At 39.1% G+C, this 19,821-nt stretch overlaps 1 pseudogene; it reads left to right on the top strand.

Moving 5' to 3' along the window:
- Positions 1 to 19,269, top strand: part of LOC126953321 (S-adenosylmethionine decarboxylase proenzyme 2-like) — a 72,607-nt pseudogene extending 53,338 nt beyond the window's left edge.
- Positions 19,270 to 19,821: the final 552 nt, after the last annotated feature.

Below are 19,821 nucleotides of genomic sequence, written 5' to 3'. Positions count from 1 at the left end.
TTCTTGACACTTTCTTGGAACATTCCAAGACTCTTCCTACTCAATGGATGTCCATCCACCTCCTCGCCTTCACAGGTATCATGACTGTTCCGTGGTCCAAAGTCTCTGCCTGCCTCCTCTGCTGCTCTCCTCCCTTTCTTCTTCATAGACTTGTACCTCATGCAAATCTAATCTCACCTTGGCATCTAGTTTTCAGAGGATCTGAGCTAGCACAGTCAGTTGGTGACACAACCACCAAGTACTTTATACATCTAGACCTAGTTATAGGAATAGATATAGTAAATAGATGGACCTGTAGATATATAATACATAATACTATATAATATGTAGCACTATGTACACAAACACATGCATTATGCAGGATGATTTGATCATCACAGAGTATCATTGATATGAAAATTCTGGTGGGGGCAGAGACAGCGTGGCTCACCAGTAGCCAAGTAACTATCTCCCATGTATCAATCCATAGTATGTTTCAAATTCATGCCTTTTTAATATTACAAATTCTAATGTCATCAACCTTCACAATTAGTCATAAATTTCTGAAAGAACGAAACTCTACATAGCCTTTGTAGATGGAATGTTCTGCAAATGCAGACACATACTATATTTGCACATTCCAATGAAGTTGCCACTAGCTAAGTTTGACTATTGAGTCCTTGAAATATGACTAGTGTGACTATGAAATTTTTATGCTATTAATATGTTTAATATTATTTAATTCTAATGAATTAAAATTAAAATTTTAAATTTAAGTAGGCACATGTGGCTAGTAGCTACCATAATGAACAGTGTAGGCTATAGTATGTCACAAATCCTTACCTTAGCTCCTATTCCAATAATTACTCCTGATATGGTTTGGCTCTGTGTCCCCACCCAGATTGCATCCTGTAGCTCCCATAATTCCCACGTGTTGTGGAGACACCCAGTGGGAGATGGTTGAATCATGGGGGTAGATCTTTCCCATGTTGTTCTCGTGATAGTGAATAAGTCTCATGAGTTCTGATGGTTTTAAAAACGGGAGTTTCCCTGCACAAGCTCTCTCTTTGCCTGCCACCATCCGTGTAAGATGTGACTTGCTCCTCCTTGCTTTCTGTATGATTGTGGGGCCTCCTCAGCCATGTGGAACTGTAAGTCCAATTAAACCTCTTTCTCTTGTAAAGTGCCCAGTCTCGGGTATGTATTCTCAGCAGCATAAACACAGACTAATACACTACCTGAGACAAGGCCTTCATCCTCACATGCCTGGACTCTTACAATAGCTTTCCAAATCTTCTCCATGTTTCACCTCTCCTAATCCCCAGTTAGCCTCTAAGTTGCCACTATGGTGATTTTTCTAACATACAAAATCAGGTTACTTCCCAGCTAAAAAGACCTCCCAGAGGTGAGACTGTGGCTGACTCAATTGATGCATTCTCTTCCTTTCCCTTATACTTGGCCCCATATATACCTGGTGGCCTAATAAATGTCTAGTGGGAGAAAAATGCACATATTTCAACTATGGGATATTCTGGAGATAGTTTGTCTTAAATCACCCTAATTTGAGGAATTAGGCCCCCTAAATTAGTAAGATAATGAGGGCATATTTTTGGGAGATGACATAAACATGTATAATATTTATGAGACTTACTACATTCTAGTGGGTAGGCCTTGCTCCCAAGCATCCCCTGGCTATTATCAATGCAATGGGCAGGAGAAAAAGTGCATTTCTGGACCTCTTCCAAAGTGACCCTCTGTGAGACAGCCACCCTGGCTCAATGTGAAGGAAATAAGATTCTCAAGAAGGGAAAATCTTATTTGTGAAACATTAGACACTATTTTCAATTCAATGAATCATTTCATTATTTCACTAATAAATCCATTGCTTTCCTTAGTAAAGCCTCTCCTTAGCAAGGGGAAACATGAGTAAAAGGAATATGATCAACAGCAAAGCTTATTTAAGTTTGATCCTTGTCATAAAAACATTTTGAGTATTAGTAGTGTTTTCTGTTTCTCGGGCACAAGTGCATGCACACATACACACACACGCACACACAGAGACACACACACCCTTGAGTGTATGTTTGAATACATGAAATCCCCAGATGTGCACAAGCATTTTCTTCTTCTCCTCCCCCCAAGACGTACTTCTGTTTTCGTCCCATCAGTGGGTCTTCCCACAGAAAACACTCCTCCCTCCCATCACGGTCTTCTCAATGGGGTATGCAGTTGGTTTCTCTGCTCAGTGAACTTTCCTTTTTTCAGGGAGGAAGATTTAATTGCAGGGTTTCACATTAAAAAATAATGTTTAGACTGGGAGGGATCAGCCATGTTCAAGGAATGTGGTTTGCTCAGAAATGAGTGGCATAAATCCCCTGCTTTTTGCCGGCAGGGAACTCAGGAAGAAACTCTTTGGCTATTGTTGAAATAATCCATATTTGATTATATTTCTTTCAAACAAGTGCTTGATTCACTTGGAACCGAGTTGTTAGGCTTGTTGCATGGTCAAAAAAATCTACAATTACATATGTTGTTCATGTGCATGTGATTGGAAAATCCCATAATTCATTTGCTGTAAAGTTGGCTCCTAAATATTTTTTGCACACCACAATAACATTTAATTATTTTGCAACTTGCAATTATGACTCTGACTGTTCTAAATCCTTTGCCTTGCTTTGTCATTAGTGACAAAGTTGTACTGTTTTAATTCAGCTCAGGCATGAAAGATGATTTTATTATTATTATTATTATGCTTGTCCCTTCCTTGACCAGAGGCTAAAAATGTCACTTGTCTGATTAAGCCAGCTACAAACTGCAGGAAGTAAGATATCACCTGGAGTAGTCTGTTTATTGGGAACACACTAAAATAAAGTGGTAGGAAACAGCTCTCCCTGCAATTATACATCAAGCTCTAATTTTCCATTCTGAAACATCAACATTCAACCACTAAATCTGACTTTCTTGTGCATGTCACTAGCTTTATGCTTTAGCTCAGACAGTGAAATTCCCCAACTCATCCTCCTGCTGTTCAACTTTTTGTTGTCGCTGCACAGCAAAGCTCATGTTATCTTACTCCTTTGGAAAAGGCACTGTGAAAGTTCCTTTCCCCCTGTTAAAAACCGGACGTGCTTATTGGCAGGCTGAAGCATATAATGTAGCCATGTATACATTTATTTCCCGTGTGAATGTCTTTACTCACTGTGAAGAGAGCAAACTTTGCACTAGCAAACTGTTGCAGATGAACGATTTCCTTGTCAACAGGACAATGATGTAAAAGGCTTGTTAATACGGACATATTTGTACAATCTCTACATACTTGAAAGAAGCCAGATGCAAAAAGAGTATATACTGTGTGATTCCATTTGTGTAGAGTTCAAAACAAACAAAAAGAATCCCAGGTGTTAGAAGCCAGAGTAGTGGTTACTCCTGAGGGGGCTACACTGGAAAAGGCATGAGTGGTGTTTCTGGGTGCTGATAGTGTCCTGGTTTTTGGTCTTTATTATGGTTACATGGGTGCGTTCACTTCATGAGGATGTACGGAGTGTACACTTACAATACATGCACTTTCTGTTTGTATCATACATTTCAATCAGAGGTTGACACTAGAATACACTGAAAATGTTCTTCATGTAGGTCATCAGGATAGTAAGGATTTGAAGGTTTGGACCTAAGAGGTTCTGCATTTAGAGCACAGGATGTTATCACTGTTTTTCTTCTTTGCTATGTCTCATGACTATTAAACACCAAAATGCCATGCTGTAAGTGACCAGTTCCAGTTCTTTTTCTGAGAACATAAGCCGACTGCTTCCTTTCCTGGTACATAAACATGAATCGAGTGTGATGAATTTTTCAAAAAGCACTCTATGGCTAAGACAGCTCCGAGAATAAACACCAAGGCCTCTGCCCACGAAGAGAGGCATTTTAAACAATACTCTCAACCGCCCCCAATCCAACTGCCACCAAACAGTTGAGCTGAAGGGTAAAAGCCCACGTGTGCTGCAAAACCTGCGAGCAGGAAGTCAGACAGCATAGGTAATGATATCTACTCAGAGCCGGATTCACATCCTCCTTCACTCCACGGGAATTCTCAACGGTTGGTCTTGACAACTCCGGCAATGCCGAGGTTCATTAATCTATTTGCAGGTGCTCTGCTTTCTAATCTGCCTGTGTTTAGAGAGAAACGTCCTCAAAATTCTCTGATGCAGCCTGCCACCTGGGTTCAGGGTTGAGTTCATGACGCGTTTTGGGACTCGAGACGGGAAGTGAAAGCTTTGAGTGATTCTGAAGTCAAGAGTTTTTCAGTTGGTAATCCCATGAAACATTTAACATCGAATCCACAATAATCAGAGAGAAGCACGGTAGGTAGTCTTCCGTGGTTGAGCAAACCTTCCTAGTCTACTATTTATGAAACTAGGCTGTGCTAAAACCCCCAAATATCTGAACCTTTTAGGGTAGACAAGAGAACCAGAGATTTCCTCATGTCCTTTGTTTATTTCTTAGGACACATGTCTGTGTTTTTCTGCTGAATGTGGAGTGGGATTTCTGAATTAAATGGTTCTGCCCCATCACCCTAAGCCCTGGGGAGCTGGACAACTCTTGTTTGGTGGTTTCTATGATGGGCTACCTTTGAGAAGCACATTATTTCTAAAACACAGGGACTGCAAAATCTTTTGCTGGGTACCCTCCTTTTTGAGACATTATAGGATTTACAAATTGCCCTCAAGTATTTTCCTCTGTAAAAGGACTGTTGAATTAACCCTTCATAGTGAGGTTTCTGATATACAGTAAGTTTGTTATAACAACGTATTTTCCAAGATTCGCAGCAATGAATTCTCTGGACAGGGGCCAACACTACCTTGCCTTCCACTGACCTTGTGATAGATACCCAGAGAAACGTCGGGGAGAGTCTCTTACATATTAATGGTCAGTCTGCTCTGGTTTCTAAATCAATCTCCTTTTCTTTCCTTCTTTCTTTCTCTCTTTCTCTCTCTCTCTTTTTCTTTCTCTCTTTCCCTTTCTTTCTCTTTCTTTCTTTCTTTTTCTTTTTTTCTCTTTCTTTCTCACCTTCCTGCCTTCATTTCTTCCTTCCCTCTATCCCTCCCCCACCTCCTTCCTTCCTTTCTTTTTCTTTTTTTTTTTTTTTTTTTGGTTTTGGATCAAAACTATAATAAGGATTCTAGAGCAGATAACACGTAAAATTATGGCGCCTCCAACAAAGCAGAATTGGCATAAGTATACAGCACTTCTGATCTCCCTTTAAAAAATCAGCAATCAGCCAAGATGTGACCACCTTCACTTCAATTCACTGTCAGGTTTTTGTTTTTGTTTTTTTTTTTTTTTTAGGTCTAATACTAGAAGATAATTGTGCCTCAATTAAAGGACAAAGTCTCTTAAAGCTACAACTTTTCGGAAGTCATTAGGGAGCGAATGCTAACAGCAAAGGTCCTCATGGTACACTTGGCGACGTGGGGACTGCAAAGGAAGGCTTGTTAGCACAGGGTTCCAGAAGGTTTGGCTGGATGAAATAATTGTGTGTATATATCCTGTCTTGGCCTTGGGAAAGAACAAGTTATTTCTGACTGAACTATAATCAAGAATTCTGTCAGTACCTCAGAGTACTAGACAAGCAAGCTCCTGGTTATCCAGGGACAATGTATAGTGCCACTGAAATGCCTTCTGTTTGAAATAAGTAATATGATTATTTGAGTTGTAGCATTCAGTGTGCTTTGTCATACTACCGATTTTGAACAAATCTTTCCTTTCTGCAAATCGCCTCACAAATAACCTCTTTCCCAGGAGTCATGGGGACTAATTGTTTTGAAAACATAAAGTCCTAAGCTTGTCCCTGAGAGTGTAGTCACAGAAGCTCATAGTATTCAGGGCAAACAATTGGATTGTGCTTTTGTGGGCTCGGAGGGAGGATAGTCAACCGTACCCTGCTTTCTAGATGGAAAGAGGGCTCCGTTCCTTAGCAGAGCAAGGGTTAGAACCAGGACTGCTGATTCTTGTTGCAGCCCACCTTGTCACATACTTACTTTTGTGAAACTAACCTATATTAATCTTCTGAAAGCTGGAGTAATTGATCTACAGATCATGAGTGAGTGGTCACAGGATTGCAGGGGTTAACTGGAGTGGCAGAGATGGAGGTAGCATTTGATGGAGTCTTGGCATTTTTCTGACAATACCCTGCAAAGATTCCTTGTTGAATTAACCAAAATGTTGAAAAGTTAGAAGGCAAATTTTTTGCTGCTATACCTTTCTGCTGGTCTCCTCCTGATTCTATATTTATGTGACACTGACTCTACGTCCTGTACAAACAGCTTTTAATATGTGTAGTAGCACTAATTAAAGGAAGGGAGCTGGAGAAAGGTTTACCTCATTAAGAGAAGCAGCTTTTGTTTTGTTCTAAAGGGCAGTCTGAAACACATTTCATCACTGTTGCTTCTTGAAGGGTATGATTTGGCTTTGATGAGCTCCATTATGAAGAGTAAGTTCAGGGTCAGCGCTGAAAAGAAAATAACTGTGCATATGTCTGGGACTGCATCCTCCAGAAAGACAGGAGAGAAATGACGTATGTGATGTTGACATCAGATTGGAGGCCATGCACCTAAGGTAGATAACTGGGAACTGGGATGTCAACTTCAGTATGGAAAGACATGCATGGGTGAATGATTCAGCTATTCCCACTGGAGCTACTTATCTCATGTATGGCATACACTGGAACTTTTGGGGCTTTGGGCCACTTTTAATATAGACTGGTTATTATCTATCCATTAAACCACTGGATGTAGCTATAATCTGTTAAGATAAAAGGCAGATTTCATTGTCTTCAGATGAAACGACTTTTGTTTGAAGCTAAAACAAAACCTTTCAGCCCCTCTCACAATAAAAATTAAAGTATTTGTAAAGACTGACAAAATGGACCCCAGACGCTCTCCCTCACTCTGTCTGGGCAATCATTGCCCCTTTGTGGGTTCTTGAACACCCTAGCATGCCCTTTCCTCAGGGCCCACGTTGCCCTAGATAGATATTCCCTTGATATGGGACCATGCTGCCATTCTTTTTTGCTTTTCTTTCTTTCTTTCTTTCTTTCTTTCTTTCTTTCCTTTTTTTTTTTGTAAAAATGGAATCTGACTGTGTGCCCCAGGCTGGTCTCAAACTCTTGGCCTCCTACGATCCTCCTGCCTCAGCCCTTGACACTTACCTGGCTCACTTCTTCACTTCCTTTAACTCTTTTCTCACTTTCATCCTCAATGAGGCCCTTACTGCCAACCCATTTAAAATTGTAGCCCCTCCCTCAGCACTCCTGGTTTTCCCACCCCTACTGAGCATGGACATGGAGTCATTGACTTGTCCTGGTCTCCATCTGTAACCTGTGTGACATCTTCCCAGAGCACATTTCATATTCTAAAAATAATAATGCTAAGTCATTATGTTACTTTAAATTGTTGACTTTTCCCCCACTAGAATGTAAACTGTCAAAGAGCAGAGGTTTTTGTTTCTTTCGTCTGCGGATGAATCTGTAGAACCTAGAATGGTGCCCAACATAGAGACATTAGTAGTATATTTGTTGAATGAACAAACGGTTGAATCTGTTAGAGCCCTGGTGAAGAATTAGGTACACAGAAAACTAAGCAATAAAAGTGTAAGGTGATTATCACCACCATTAGAAAAAAAATCCCCAAAAGTGGTCTGAGTAAGAAAATATAATCTTGGCTCAGAAATAAGCAGTATTTACAGAAGCAAGATACTGTAATTGCTGAACATTGATTAAACAAACATTTTGTTTTATCTTTATTGGGAAACGAGAAGAGTGGAGGGAAGGTGATGGTAATGTAAGACATCCAGGTCCTGATCTACTGTAATAGAAAGTCAAGAGAGAATGGCCTAAAAGTGATAAATCGAGAAATTATGGAGAAAATATGTTATTTAGCAATATGAATTTTCTCTGAGGGTGTGGGGAAGAGTGGGGTTGGAAACATGTTTTTCATTATAAAATATATTACTGTTTGACTGTGTACAGCATACTACCTTGATAATAGTAAAAACTCATGAAAAAAGGAAAAAAGGAAACATTAAATAAGCCCTTTATTCAGAAAGTACTACATTTCTCTTCAAATTCTTTTTAACTTTTCTTCTTAAATACTTTCAGATGATTAATGCTATTTATTCTATGAAATATAAAATTAGATATCATGAAGTATTACAATTGCTAGACTATTAAAAATTGCTAAAGATTGCTTTAAGTGTAATTCATATAGTAAATTATAAATCATCTATAATAGATAAATTATGTATGATGATTTAAATAAGTAATTACATTTTCTTTTCTTATAAATTCCACATTTAAAATGATACTATTGAACTATTTCCAATGTTTACTGGATGCTTAGATTTTTTTAAATAATGTATTTATGAGGAATCAATGCAAATACAAAGTTACAAATAAATACAAAGTTTCAATTTGCTATTATTTACCCTGGCCTCCAAAAAAACCCCACACATTGAAGACAAACAAGAAAATGAATTCGGAAAATGTAAAGACTGCTCTTTTGGCTGAAAGTTACAACATCATTTAGGTGAGTCAATCTTGGATTCACTGCTTAGCTCATGAATGAACTTTATTTAAAACAAAGCACAGAAGGGTAACAATGCACACCAGGGCCTGTCATGGGGTAGGGGGAGTGGGGAGGGATAGCATTAGGAGATATACGTAATGTAAATGACAAGTTAACGGGTGTAGCACACCAACATGGCACATGTATACGTATGTAACAAATCTGCATGTTGTGCACATGTACCCTAGAACTTAAAGTATAATTAAAAAAAAAAAAAGCAAATAATAGCAACAATAAAAGAAAAGTCACTAAAACCACACATATATAAACATAAATATAAATAAATTATATGTATAAATATATATAATATGTCTTTATTAAATAAATAAATATATATATACCCTTTTTCTAGCTTATTGATCAAGCACAGAAGACTAAGAGTCAAATTCCACCATCCACGTCTCCACATACCACAACACAACCTTGGCAAAGTCGTCCAGAACTTCTGATTACTGATGAGTGCACTTTGGATGTGCTGTCAGAATCAGGAGCATTTAACAAATAGCATTAACTGAATCATTTTAATGATTACTGAGGCCATGGTAGTGACCTTCAAAGGAGCATTATGTATTTGCCTATTTATAATTATCTCTATATATGTGTGGTTTAACGATGGTTTGGTTTCTTTCTAAATATTAGGGTAAAGACATATGTATGTATAAATAGATAAACATAGTCTGTAGACATGAAATTGTATAAATTATTAGGATATACACATGTGTACATGAATGTATGACTTTCAGTTGCTACCGAGCAATAGGTTGGCCTGTAATATAGCAACTTTTAATTCAATCAGCCCATGAACATACTTAATAAACATAACAGAGAATGTGAATTATCTAAGATAAATTATTTATCATGATTTAAACTAGTAATTATGTTTTCTTATAAAATTAACATTTAATTTTTTTAAGTTAAAAAGTATGAGGTCTTTCATATATAGCCACATATTTGCACCTATTATAGCATTCATTGCCTAGTATTATAAATGACTCGTCTCTCAGTACTTGACTAATAGGTGACATTCAATTTGTGAAAAGGAAGGAAGGTATTATAAAGGACTCGGAAGGAAGGAAGGAAGGAGTAAGGAAGGAAGACTAATAGGTGACATTCAATTTGTGAAAAGGAAGGAAGGGAGGATAGAAGGAAGGAAGGAAGGAAGGAAGGAAGGAAGGAAGGAAGGAAGGAAGGAAGGAAGGAAGGAAGGAAGGGAAAGAAGGGAGGGAAGGACCCACACTAGGGCACCAGAGAGAGATTCCCAGAATGAACAATTTGGGTATTGATATAGTTTGGTTCTGTGTCCCCACCCAAATCCCATCTTGTAGCTCCCATAATTCTCACATGTTGTGGGAGGGACCTGGTGGGGGGTGATTGAATTATGGCGGTGAGTCTTCCCTGTGCTGTTCTCATGATAGTGAATGAGTCTCATGAGATCTGATGGGTTTAGAAATAGGAGTTTGCCTGCACAAGTTCCCTCTCTTTGCCTGCTGCCATCCATGTGAGATGGGACTTGCTTCTCCTTGCCTCCTGCCATGATTGTGAGGCTTCCCCAGCCACTGGAACTGTAAATCCAATTAAACCTCTTTCTTTTGTAAGTTGCCCAGTCTCGGATATGTCTTTATCAGCAGTGTGAAAATGGACTAATACAGGTATCTTTTTTAGTAGATGAGAATCATATGGCTAATAGGAAACATTAAACTTTTACTTAATTCTATCATGTTTGGGCAGCAAATTGTCTGGGCTGTGTTGTTAGTAGAAAACTCAAATGAAAAACACAGCATATGCTTTTGGAGACTTACAGACTGACCTTACATCCAACAGAGAAGACACAGAGAATCAAACTAGAACACTCCAGGGAAGGCCACTGAAACAATCTCTAAAGGACTACAAAGGAGCTTTGAAGGGACAGTCTAAAGCATGCTTTCCATACATTAGAGCACACATTGGTGGGCTCTGTGGTGTCAGGCAGACGAGTCTGGCACAGAGTGACGGTCACACATGGACAGGGAGATCATTGAGCCCATGACGGGATTTCTCGTTATGTTCTAATACGGGTGGTTCCTGCTCACTAACACTGTGTTAAGATTGGACAGCATATACCAAGAGTGGCCCAGTCTGGGACTTCACATACACAAGATGCATTCACTCTGAATCAGATGAATGAGAAATCCACCAGTCTTTCAGGGCTTAGTGAGTTTCCATAGACCCAGGAAGGCGTATCCTGGGGCCCAAAGGCAAGTCAGGCAGTGATGAAGACTCCAGACAAGGTTCCTGGGATACAAAGAGTCAGAAACCTGGCAGACAGTCTATGTGAAAACAAAGAGATGCAACAAGACTCCAATATGAGATTAACTGAAGCCTCCTGTGTCCCCATGTTTCTTCTCACGGTCACCATGGTGGGGGAAGATAGACCCATTTTCTGGGGGCAAAGAGGATCCTTAGCCAGTGTCAAGGAGGGAGAGCACCAGGAAGAAGCTGTTCTGAAAGAAAGTTCTTTTTCAGGACTGAATTGACAGGATCATCTCCAAGGTGAAGCCGGGGTGGGGGCCGAGGGGTGAAAAACAAGAGGGAAATGTAGCTGTTTTGTAAAGCGCGTAAACGTTTTTCAGTCTGTCCTTCCACCCAGAAAAAGCAAGATGTAGGCCTTTCCATAATTGTAGACAAGATGAAACCAAAGTAGCCTCAGGCCTAAAACACCAATCCTTCATGACAGCTCTCCTGCTTTAACCTTGGCTCAGTGCTCAGAGTTTTGAAAAATAGACCATGCAGTACAACCTCCTGTTAATAGACGGTCGCCATCCATCGCATGCCTTCCACTCTTTGAGATGTGTGATGGTACCCTTTTAGGGTACAGATCAAATCCCACTGTAGCAAATTCTCAGAGAATGTCCTAGAATTTGGTTGCAAGGAATATTGCTTGAAATAAGAGAGAGGGCCATTGGCTGAGGATCAGGAATCTTATTATAATGACCACATCTACCATAATGTAATTTGACCTGTGTTCACATTGGGAATTGGGAGAAAGTCTTAAGAGATGATTTTTGAATGGCATCATTTATAGAACATGGCTAGATTTAACTTTATTCTTCCCGCATCTAGGACTGGCAGTTTGGCTTTGGGTCAGATTTTCTTCCCAGTTTCTCAGGCACTGACTCCATGCTACAAGGTTTGGGTTGCAAATATTGAGAGGGAATGCTTAAACACAAACAAAATGTCTCGCTGATTAAATGTCAGAGTGTAGTTTGCCTCCTGAAATTCAGGGAGGGGAGCCAGAGACCCGGGCTCCATGCCCAGCTCTTCTACTGACATTAGGGGTGACCTTGGGGGAAATTATTTAACTGTTTCCTGCCCAGTGAAATGTGACACTTGGGGGCATTGCAAACACATTCCTGAGGTTTGTAGTTCTTTGCAGATTTTTGAGCAGGCATGGGTTGCGTGGAGTTCTTTCTTCTGTTCCCTTTTCTACATGAACACCTGAGGCCCTTTATTTAAAAAATGCCAATAAGGAGTTCTAAATAGAAGGCACTTCTGGTATTAATGCTATCGACAACAGCATCATCTCCCAGAAGGAAAAGCAATGAGTGAACACATAACAGTGCTTTTTCTTATATGTATTATTTTCAACCCATTTGCAGGAAAATCTATTTTTTCTGTAAAATAAGCCAAGCATGTCTATGGCACGTAAAAAGTACCATTTCTTCATTTCCCATACTATCATGCAGCAAATTGCAGAAGAACATGGACTGGAGTTAGACCGCCTGTGTAACCTTACTCTGACAGGTCCCTTCAACTCCTCTGTGCCTCAGTTTCCTCTTTGGTAAAATCATCCCCATCTATTGGGCTCGCTATGAGGACAAAGTTGTGCACACATTTAAAGTGCTTCAAACAGTACCTGGAACTTAGTAAGCATTCCAGAAACACTCACCTTTATTGTTGTTCTTGCTGCCATTAATGTGATGAGCCCTAGGAAACAGCGTATGTTGCTACATTTAGAAAACGAAGACAAACTGATTGTCTAAGGTAGAAGGAGTCAGTCAGTCAGTTACTAAAAAAGTAAATAAAAGTGTTTCTTTAATTCAAAAGGTTTCTTTAACTCAATAGATCTTGGCCAGTCAACGGAATAGGAATCCATAGTTAGATGCTCTCCAGGAATCACATGGACAACTTTAAACATTTCACAATATTACCTCATTTTATACTTAAGGCTGCAAGTGGCTTCTGCTATGAGGATAGCAGGAAACTCAGCTTCAGCCAGGAGAAAGGGTTTAATTCAGATCAGAGCTGTAGCCAACCCAGGCAGGTACTTTAGATGCAGTGCACCGTGCCACGGTCACCAGGCGTCCATGTGGCTGTGTCCAGCCAATGGCCTAATGTGCACCATGATCCAGTGAGATCGGGAATGCTTGCAAAGACCTTCCTTCTCAATGCAGCCCCTCTTATCTTTATTAGGAGTACTCAGCACCTTCTTAGACACGGGGCTCAGAATCAGGGCCCAGATCTGCCACAGCTCAACCTCAAATATCCCTTTTAATGACTAACATTGTTTATGGCCCAGAGATACGCTTCTCAACATCTTTGTCTAATGTCCTTGAAACAGTAAATGACTGCATCTGAATGCTATGGAAATTTTGGGGTTGCATCCCTGCTGTCAGCACAGACAAAAGCACGACTCCAGAGTACAGGGAAAATTTAAGTGATGAGACCATTTGGGAGACAGAAAAGGTAAGTTAATTAATGTGTCAAATCCTTCTATTCTTTTTTATTAATTGATTGATTGATTTTTTTGATACAGGGTCTCACTCTGTTGCCTAGACTGGAGTTCAGTGGCCCGATCTCAGCTCACTGTAACCTCCGCCTCCCAGACTCAAGCAGTTCTCCTGCCTCAGCCTCCCGAGTGGCTGGGATTACAGGCGCCACCAACATGCCCGGCTAATTTTTGTATTTTTAGTAGAGATGGGGTTTCATCATGTTGGCCAGGCTGGTCTTGAACTCCTGACCTCAAATGATTCACCCACCTTGGCCTCCCAAAGTGCTGGGATTACAGGCATGAGCCACTGCGCCTGGCCCAATACTTCTACTCTTGTACAACAAAATACTCTTTCTCAGTGTTACGCAGCATTGATTTCCTGATTCTTCTCCTGTTTGTGGTTCTGGAGGTACTTGGGAATTAGCAAGGTATTTTCAATAGTTGCACATAGTAGCTAGGAGACATTTTACTATGTTAAACAATCATATTATTTCAAATTTATATGTGGATTAAAAAAAAAAAATAATTTATTAAAAAAAAATAATTTTAAATAAATAAAATTAATAAAAAATATAATAAATAAAATTATAAAAAAAATTTAAAATAAATAAATATAAAATAATATATAAAAAAAAAAATTAATAAAAAATATAAAAAAATATAAATAATTAAAAAAAATAATAATAATAATAATAATATAAATTTAATAAAAAAAAAATTTATTAAATAAAAAAATATATTAAATTAAAAAATTAAATTTAAATAATTTAATTATTTTAAAAAAAATATAATAATATAATATACTAGAAGTTGCTTGAGTGATACCAATGTTTTATGTTGGCAACTAGATGAAATATTGAAAGCTAGAATTGTGAATCATTTTATTAAAACACTTAATAAGTTTAAAGTGTTATTTCATTTAAATACATTTTATTTTAAAAGTTCATATTTATTAATCATAATTTCTATGTAAACAACTTTTATTATACATTTTGACTTCATGTAACACAATTTCTATTTTTTCTCTTAGTTTCAATAGAAAACTCACTATTTTGGAAGAAAGATAACATTAAAAAATAAATAATTTTAATTTTTCAATTTTAGTATTTATTTAAATTTGCTCTTAGATAAAAATATATTTATATTTTGTATATATTGCACACAATCACATTTTTAATTCTTTGGTTTATTCCTAACCATAGAACCAACTATGTGGAAATCTTTGCTATCACAACATTATTAGTGTCTTTGCTGAAATGAAGGCAAGAAAAAAAATATGGAGTATATACACAATACCTCAAGAACTACGTGTCCCTTTTTTTTTTTTTTTTTTTTTTGAGAAGGAGTCTCGCTCTGTCGCCCAGGCTGGAGTGCAGTGGCGCGATCTCGGCTCACTGCAAGCTCCGCCTCCCGCGTTCACGCCATTCTCCTGCCTCAGCCTCCCGAGTAGCTGGGACTACAGGCACCCGCCATCACGCCCAGCTAATTTTTTGTATTTTTAGTAGAGATGGGGTTTCACCGTGTTAGCCAGGATGGTCTTAATCTCCTGACCTTGTGATCCACCTGCCTCAGCCTCCCAAAGTGCTGGGATGACAGGCGTGAGCCACCGCGCCCGGCCAGACTATGTGTCTCTTTACAGTTCATCCAGACATGGCCAACCTGTTCACAGGACACCAGGACATCCGTGATAATAATTAAAGTCTATTTTCTTTGATATTTCTTTTGATATTTTAGAAGATGACTTTTAGTCACCGAAAAACCATGGCTTTGCACATCTTCTTTTCTTGTGTCTTTACGAATGTGTGTTTCTTATGGTAGGAGGCCAGTACAGTTGGTTCTTGTTATTTTGGTAGTTGCGTCCTATAAAGTCACAGGGAACACTGAATTATCAAATCCTAGACAATTGCCCTGCGGAAATGCATGGGTAGGTTCCTGGTCACAGCATTTTTATCAACTGATGAGTTCATAAACTGTTCCTGTTCAAAGACACCTTATTTAACATATATTGTTGATTTCATTAATGTTGAACTCAGGGTTAACAGCACTATTGCTCATGTCTGAGCGATGCCCATTGTATGTTCTCCATAAAGCTCATCACAGCCTCCCTGCAGTTAGGGGCACTGCATGGCAGCGATCCCCTACCTTTTTGGCACCAGGGACTGGTTTAATGGAAGATAATTTTTTCACAGACCGGGGGGTGGGAAATGGTTTCAGGATGATTCAAGCCCATTACATTTATTGTGCACTTTATTTCTATGATAATTACATTGTAATAGATAATGAAATAATTATATAACTCATCATAACATAGAATCAGTAGGAGCCATGAGCTTGTTTTCCTGCAACTAGACAGTCCCATCTGGGAGTGATGGGAGACAATGACAGATCATCAGGCATTAGATTATCATAAGGAGCATGCAACCTACATCCCTCGCATGTACAGTTCACCATAGGGTGAACCATAGGGTTTGTGCTCCTATGAGACTCTGATGCCATTACTGAGCTGACAGGAGGCAGAGTTCAGGCGGTAATGCGAGCGATGGGGAGTGACCATAAGTACAGAGGAAGCTTCGCTGACTCACTGGCCACTCACTGCCTGCTGTGAGGCCCAGTTCCTAACAGGTGGTGGACCAGTACCCTGCTGTCTGGCACTTCAGCACGACACTTGGGGTCATTCTAAACAGCAAAACTACCCAAAAAAGCACTAAAACTTGAAATATGTGACACTAAATAGACCATAAAAAGGACACCCATTTACTAGATGACAGCTGAAAGGAGGAGGCAGAGATTCGCCTTGTTCATTTCAGCTGGGAACATCGCATTGGCAACTCAAAATGTTTGCCTTCCTTCCAGTCTGTGAATGTCCACAACAGTGACTCAAGAGCTGATTTTGGGATTCTAAATGAATTTTAGCTAGTAAGCAAATTAGCAAATACAGAATTTGAGAATAAGGCAAATCAATTGTACATATTTCATATAATAGTTTGTTAACTTGACTTATAATTTTAAATACTTAGTCATATGGTATGTGAACTTCTGTTTGTATTCTTAGGCCCTACAAATGTGAGGAATGGGACTGGAACACAACATTTGTTGCTGAAGTTACATATTTTGGTATGTTTGATAAATTTAGGTAAATATCATGAGAGATAATTCATTTTAGAATAGAATATTTTAAAGACTAATTTAAATGCTAACGAAAATCTGCTGCAGCCAATACTCTAACAGAAAAAGTTAAAAAGATCCAAAAGTGTACTGTGCTGTTTTTCTAAGTGTATCATAAATTTCAATATTAAATGAATGTGTCTCTTAATAGTAGTAAAATAAGAAAGAGTGTTGTACTCAGAGCAGGGTGACACACATTAATTGTTGAGTTTCAAGCAACTGTAAGCAGTTTTGTGCCACTGGAAGAGAAGATGATTCTGGTTGTGTGGAACGGACACAAGAGATTAGGCAAAGGATAACTCACACCAGGCAACTTCTTAGGAACTGTCTCCAAAGCTGGCTCTGGAGAGCCCCAATTTCTCAGAATGTTGCAATGAAGAAAGGGGGTTGTAAGTCAGCTAGCTGTAATTTAGAGACTAGAGATTTCAGAACCAATGGATTGTTTGTGTGAGGCAGAGTGGGGGAGTAGATCAATAGAGAGACTGATAGTGTGCATAGGCTGATGACTGGATAGATTTTTTTTTTAAGTCACCTCTAGTCCTATTTGTTTATCTTTACTTTTGTTGCCTGTGCTTTTGGTGTCATACCCAAGAAATGTTTCTGTGTATCAAAGGAAACAATCAGTAGAGTGGAAAGGCAACCTATGGAATGCAGAAAATATTTGCAGATTACATAGTGGATAAGGGTTTAATATTCAGAATCTGTAAATAACTCTTACAACTCAACAACAAAAAATCCAAATGAGCAAGGGATTTGAATAGACATTTCTCCAAAGAAGATATACAAATAGACAACAAACATATAAAAAGATGTTCAATATCACCAATCGTTAGAGAATGCAAATGAAAACCACAATGAGATGTTGCTTCACATCCATCAGGATGGCTACCATAATAAAAAACACACACATAGAAAATAACAAGTGTTGGTGAGCATATGGGGAAATTGGAACCTATCTGCCCTGTTGGTGGGAGAACAAATGGTGCAGCTGCTGTTTAAAACTCTATGGAGATTCCTCAGAAAATTAAAAATAGAACTACTACATGATTTGGCATTTCAATTTCTGGGCAAATATCCAAAAGAATTGAAAGCAGAACATTGAAGAAATATTTGCACACCCATGTTTAGAGCACCATTATTCACAATAGCCAAAGGTGGGAACAACCCGAATGTCCATTGCCAGATGAAGGGATAAACAAGAGATGTTCTACACCTACAGTGGAATATTATTCAGCCTTCAAAAAGAAGGAAATCTTGTCACATGCTACATTATGGATAAATCTTGAAGACATATGGTAAGTGAAATAAGTTAGTTACAAAAAGGCAAATACTGTATAATCCCATTTGTATTAAGTATCTAAAATTCATGGAAACAGAAAATACAATGGTGGTTGACAGGGGCTGGGAGAGAGAAATGGGGAATTGTTCAACAGGTATAAAGTATCAGTTTTGCAAGATAAAAATGTTCTGGAGATCAGTTTCACAGCAATGTGAGTACCCTTAACACTACTAAACTGGATGCTTAAAAATGGCTCATATGGGCTTACGTTATATGGCCAGAAACATTAGCTAGTGCTTATCCTACTCTCTCTAATGGGAAAGCAGTGGATTACCAGAGACTGAACTGTATCTGCCTCTATTTCCAAGAGACTCACATTCAACTTGGGCTCACAAAAAGCTGGGAAAATTTCATGAGTCCTTTTAAAAAAAAAAAAAATATATAAAACTACAGCAAAAAAAAAAAAAAAAGCAATCTGAACTTTAGTAACACAGCTGAAACCATCTGTAGCAGTGGCAGCTATGGCAGGAAAAGAGGTTTAATTTAGTTGATTTTCTGTGGCTGTTGGTTTGTTCACTGGGAGCTGCACATTTTTCCTAAGAGACTGAGAAGCTGCTAGAGGTCTGGTTCTCCTGGAAGCAACTCAATGCAAACCAAGGATCTGGGGCTTTTCATACTATTCTGAGATCTGAATGGGGGCATACCTTTTTGTTTGTTTGTTTTGGGAAGAAAGTCTTGCTCTGTCACCCCGGCTGGAGTGCAGTGGCCCAATCATAGCTCTCTGTAGCCTCGAACTCCTGGACTCAAGTGTTCCTGCCGCCTTGACCTCTCAAAGTGCTGACATTACAGGCCTGAGCCCCCGTGCCCGGTAGAGACGTTTCATTATGAAGACATGTGGTACCACTCTCTTGCTGAAAGCACTGGTTCTCCTTTTGAAGCTTGCTAGGGATTACAATGGATTTGACTCAATTCAAAGCTTCCTTTATTTTCCTAAGGATTTCATGAAGCCTTCTCACTAAAGGAACCTGGGATTTTCAGAAAGAAATTGAGTTTCTTAATGCAATTTTTCCAAATGGAGCAGTGTATTGTATGAGACATGTGAATTCTGACTGTTGGTACTTACATATTCCAGATTTCCCAGAGAGTAGGGTAGTAAGCCAGATCAAACCCTGGAAATGCTGATGAGAGAGTGTGACCAAGCAGTTAAGGGAAGATTTTTTCTCATGAAAGACTGTGTCACTACAAAGGATGTCACTCAGACTGGAAATGGTGCCCTGACACCAGGTTCTGTCATTGATGCCACACTATTCGATCCTTCTGGGCTGTTAATGAAAGGAACAAAATCAGATGGCACTTATGGAACTATTCACATCACTCCAGAACCAGAATTTTTGTACATCAGCTTTGAAACAAACTTAAATCGGACTTCCTGTGCTGACCTGATCAGGAAAGTCGTGGAAGTCCTCAAGCCAGGAAACTGATGACCACTTCATTTTTTTAATGTTTCTTATTTTTTTATTTTTGAAACAGAGTCTTGCTGTCGCCCAGGCTGGAGTGCAGTGGCGTGATCTTGGCTCACTGCAACTTCTGCCTCCTGGGTTCAAGCGATTCTCCTGCCTCAGCCTCCTGAGTAGCTGAGATTACAGGCGCGCAGCATCATACCCGGCTTATTATTGTATTTTTCGTAGAGACGGAGTTTTGCCATGTTGGCCAGGCTGGTCTTGAACTCCTGACCTCAATTGATCTGCCCGCCTCGGCATCTCAAAGTGCTGGGATTACAGGCGTGAGTCACCGTGCCCAGCCCACTTTGTTAATCAGAGTTCTGCACAGTGCTTTTTTGTCCCAGATGATTGAAGGTTTTAAGTGTCTTGATTGTCAGAGGGTTATGTTCAATGATTATAATTTTGTTTTTACCAGTTTGGTTAAGAAGCAGCAACGGCACCATTGACTAAGAAAAATGAAGAAAATATCACAAAAGATGAACACTCATAGAAAGAGGTGGCTGCTTTTTAGATGTTGAAACCAGGGGCCAT

Source organism: Macaca thibetana, chromosome 4, assembly GCF_024542745.1.
Source record: "Macaca thibetana thibetana isolate TM-01 chromosome 4, ASM2454274v1, whole genome shotgun sequence".
NCBI lineage: Eukaryota > Metazoa > Chordata > Mammalia > Primates > Cercopithecidae > Macaca > Macaca thibetana.
The sequence above is the reverse complement of the archived record's forward strand: the minus strand, read 5'-3'. Positions and strand labels throughout refer to the sequence as shown.